The sequence below is a fragment of the Coregonus clupeaformis genome, chromosome 36, assembly GCF_020615455.1.
Source record: "Coregonus clupeaformis isolate EN_2021a chromosome 36, ASM2061545v1, whole genome shotgun sequence".
Taxonomy (NCBI): domain Eukaryota; kingdom Metazoa; phylum Chordata; class Actinopteri; order Salmoniformes; family Salmonidae; genus Coregonus; species Coregonus clupeaformis.
This window is the reverse complement of record NC_059227.1, coordinates 21,701,140-21,705,924: the sequence shown is the minus strand read 5'-3', so window position 1 is coordinate 21,705,924 and position 4,785 is coordinate 21,701,140. Positions and strand designations below refer to the sequence as shown.

The window sequence follows — 4,785 nt, the reverse complement described above, 5'->3', positions numbered from 1 at the left end:
GCTGTCAGAGAGTGTGGCTAGCCAGGATTTATGGCCATTAACACATGAACGCCACAGGAAATGCCTCATCTTTGATGACGGCTGTACACTACCCACTACACTCACCGGTCTGCCTGCAGATAGGGTGGCATGGGAGCAAGGGTAAAATGCCACGTGTATGGGCCATACTGTACATATAAAGAGTGATTATCACACCCCAAGCGTTTTTATGGTAATGATGGTTATAATATCCTGATGGGACTTGGGTATTTATAGACACTTAATGGTATACCCTCCTGTAGCTCAGTTGGTAGAGCATGGCGCTCGCAAAGCCAGGGTTGTGGGTTCGATTCCCACGGGGGGCCAGTATGAAAAATGTATGCACTCACTAACTGTAAGTCGCTCTGGATAAGAGCGTCTGCTAAATGACTAAAATGTAATGTATACACCACCCTACATAAGATATCAGTGATTGTTATCATTTGGCTTGTTAATATGACTGATACAGAGTCACATAACTGGGCCTATCCCTTTAAATACTAATCCATCCATATTTGATGAAGCTATACTCACTCAGGTTCATTATCACGAGTCAACAGGACTGAAATATTTATTCAAGATCTCTAGTTGTTAATTCAGATTGACGTGCCTGAAGTTTAACTGATAAACAGAAACAGCCATTTCAGGCCTATACGTTTCCTCTTTTACCCATAGTCTCCAAGTGTCTGTAACAAACAGTAATACAACCGAATCCAGTTCTCTTCCCCTATGTGTATCTCACACTCAGGAGCCATTTTTCTATGTCTGCTCCGCTATCTGATCGACACAGGAAGCAGATACCTTGTGCCTGTCATCGTCATCATTGTGCCCATATACAACAATCTGCAGACAGTTTTCCATTATGATTTGCCTTGTCGGGGGTGCATTGGTCATACACAAAAAAAAATGTATGCACGCATGACTGTAAGTCGCTTTGGATAAAAGCGTCTGCTAAATGGCATATTATTATTATTATTATAACAGAATGATCTTATTTTCAGCCCAGTGGTAGTGAAAGGATGGCACAGTTGGTCTTCCTGTAACTCCACTATTGTGTCCACACATACTGGTGGTGTTTGGCAGAAAAATACTGTATGTCGGTGAATACTGTGTTTCCTGGGAGAAGGTTGCTATCTGAACAGGTGGCCAATGTTGTAGAATAATAGTGAAGACATCAAAACTATGAAATAACACATACGTAATCAAGTAGTAACCAAAGAAGTGTTAAACAAATCAAAATATATGTTATATTTGAGATTCTTCAAAGTAGCCACCCTTCGCCTTGATGACAGCTTTGCACACTCTTGCCATTCTCTCAACCAGCTTCATGAGGTAGTCACCTGTAATACATTTCAATGAACAGGTGTGCCTCCTTAAAAGTTAATTTGTGGAATTTCTTTCCTTCTTAATGCGTTTGAGCCAATCAGTTATGTTTTGACAAGGTAGGGGTGGTATACAGAAGATAGCCCTATTTGGTAAAAGACCAAGTCCATGTTATGGCAAGAACAGATCAAATAAGCAAAGAGAAATGACAGTCCATCATTACTTTAAGACACGAAGGTCAGTCAATACGGAAAATGTAAAGAACTTTGAACGTTTCTTCAAGTGCAGTCGCAAAAACCATCAAGCGCTATGATGAAACTAGCTCTCATGAGGACCGCCACAAGAAAAGAGGACCAAGAGTTACCTCTGCTGCAGAGGATAAGTTAATTAGAGTTAACTGCACCTCAGATTGCAGCCTAAATAAATGCATCACAGAGTTCAAGTCACAGACACATCTCAACATCAACTGTTCAGAGCAGACTGCGTGAATCAGGCCTTCATGGTCGAATTACTGCAAAGAAACCACTACAAAAGGACACCAATAAGAAGAAGAGACCTGCTTGGGCCAAGAAACACGAGCAATGGACATTAGACCGGTGGAAATCTGTCCTTTGGTCTGATGATGCCTAATTTGAGATTTTTGGTTCCAACCGCTGTGTCTTTTTGAGACGCAGAGTAGGTGAATGGATGATCTCCGCATGTGTGGTTCCCACCGTGAAGCACGGAGGATGAGGTGTGATGGTGTGAGGGTGCTTTGCTGGTGACACTGTCTGTGATTTATTTAGAATTCAAGGCACACTTAACCAGCATGGCTACCACAGCATTCTGCAGCGATATGCCGTCCCATCTGGTTTGTGCTTAGTGGGACTATCATTTGTTTTTCAACAGGACAATGACCCAAAACACACCTCCAGGCTGTGTAAGGGATATTTGACCAAGAAGGAGAGTGATGGAGTGCTGCATCAGATGACCTGGCCTCCACAATCACCCGACCTCAACCCAATTGAGATGGTTTGGGATGAGTTGGACCTCAGAGTGAAGGAAAAGCAGCCAACAAGTGCTCAGCATATGTGGGAATTCCTTCAAGACTGTTGGAAAATCATTCCTCATGAAGCTGGTTGAGAGAATGCCAAGAGTGTGCAAAGCTGTCATCAAGGCAAAGGGTGGCTACTTTGAAGAATCTGAAAGATAAAATATATTTTGATTTCTTTAAAAATGTTCTGGTTACTACATGATTCCATATGTGTTTCAATGTCTTCACTATTATTCTACAATGTTGTGTGTGCTGTTATATAAGTTCTGTGTGTGTGTGTGTGTGTTTGTGTGTGTGTGTGTGTGTGTGTGTCTGTTAGGGGAGCAGACAGGAGAACATAGACACACCTGAGGGCAGGTGTTATTCCACAAGTGTTTGATCATCCATCAAACCTCCAAATAGGACAAGAGATAATAAAGGAATGTCTTCTCCTCAGATCATTGTTGTTGCCTTGGGGATACTACATGCTTGTCACCCTAGCCTCCTTCCTTTCATACACTGTGTCTTACATCATCATCAGCTGCTGTCAAGCACTGTCCACAGATGATAAATATGTAATCACAATCTCCAGTTACAACGGGCAGTGATGCAGACAGAGAATCACATGAGAAGTACCTACTGTATCTCTCTCCTCCTTTTTCCTCTTTTCTAACCTTCTCTCCTTCCTACCTTCCCCTGTAACCTCTTGTCTCTTCTATCCTATCCTCCACACAACTGTGCTCTATTCTTTACACTTCTAACCCTCCCTTGACGTGAAATGCCACAGATGAGTTCACTTGACACAACAGGCCGATGAGCTACAGTGACCACTCCCATAGTTCTACTGTGTGAGCTCAGCATCCAACAGTAACCCTACCCTGTTCTGCTGTAGGATAGTCCCTGTACATGCTATGAACCTCACAGCAGAGTGCCACCTCAGATCTCCTGTGACACCACCTGCTGCATGTTCAAGCTAATACAGTTAGCGGTTTAAAAGTAGAGTACTACTGTACGCTACTCACCTCCTCTTCCCCTCCTCTCTGTCCCCCACTGACCCCTCCCTCTCCGACGCAGATATCTGATCTACTACTCCAGAACCTGACCTTTACCCCTCCAATCTCTCTTTCTCTCGCTCTCCCTCGCCTACCCCTTTCTATAGTAATCTGCATTTCCCATGATCCACGGTTTGAGGAATCCCCCACCCCTCCCTCCGTCCCTCCTGCTCTGGCTGCCAAGCCCCTCTCAGCACCAGAAGGGGCCAGGGGAGGGGGCTCTGCTTCCTCCATCGGACCAGTCAGGAGAGAGGGACGTTGGGCAGGCCGGGTCACAGACTCCCCTGGAGTCCCATCTGGGTTAGATCACCTCAGACCAACTTTGACTTCTAGGCTACTGTCTGTCACAAAGAGACTCTTGTTTAAAGCATTCCTTTCATGTTGAGACTGGGAGAAGGGTGTAAATCTAGACATTAGGTGTCTAGTGAGTATGAAAGGTGGCTTTTATTAGCTTTCCAATTTGCAACACCTGAGGCTTATTGAATATGCCCCACAAGTTATGGGAAGTTTAAAGAATGCGATTCATTTGCTAATTGGCTTGACAAATCAAATCAGGACGATAGGAAAACGTGAGGTTTCTGTATGAATGACTTTTATTTTTTTTATTTTTTATTTATTTAACCTTTATTTAACCAGGTAAGCCAGTTACAGTGAGGGGAAAAAGTATTTGATCCCCTGCTGATTTTGTACGTTTGCCCACTGACAAAGACATGATCAGTCTATATTTTTAATGGTAGGTTTATTTGAATTGTGAGAGACAGAATAACAACAAAAAAATCCAGAAAAACGCATGTCAAAAATGTTATATATTTATTTGCATTTTAATGAGGGAAATAAATATTTGACCCCTCTGCAAAACATGACTTAGTACTTGGTGGCAAAACCCTTGTTGGCAATCACAGAGGTCAGACGTTTCTTGTAGTTGGCCACCAGGTTTGCACACATCTCAGGAGGGATTTTGTTCCACTCCTCTTTGCTGATCTTCTCCAAGTCATTAAGGTTTCGAGGCTGACGTTTGGCAACTCGAACTTTCAGCTCCCTCCACAGATTTTCTATGGGATTAAGGTCTGGAGACTGGCTAGGCCACTCCAGGACCTTAATATGCTACTTCTTTAGCCACTCCTTTGTTGCCTTGGCCGTGTGTTTTGGGTCATTGTCATGCTGGAATACCCATCCACGATCCATTTTCAATGCCCTGGCTGAGGGAAGGAGGTTCTCACCCAAGATTTGATGGTACATGGCCCCGTCCATCGTCCCTTTGATGCGGTGAAGTTGTCCTGTCCCCTTAGCAGAAAAACACCCCCAAAGCATAATGTTTCCACCTCCATGTTTGACGGTGGGAATGGTGTTCTTGGGGTCATAGGCAGCATTCCTCCTCCT

The 4,785-nt window shown here is 43.7% G+C and overlaps 1 non-coding gene across 1 annotated transcript; it reads left to right on the top strand.

Annotated features, from left to right (window-relative positions):
* The first annotated feature begins 269 nt into the window (after positions 1–269).
* On the top strand, positions 270–344 carry trnaa-cgc. The gene has a single exon. It is a non-coding gene; the product is annotated as a tRNA-Ala (tRNA).
* The last annotated feature ends 4,441 nt before the right edge of the window (positions 345–4,785 follow it).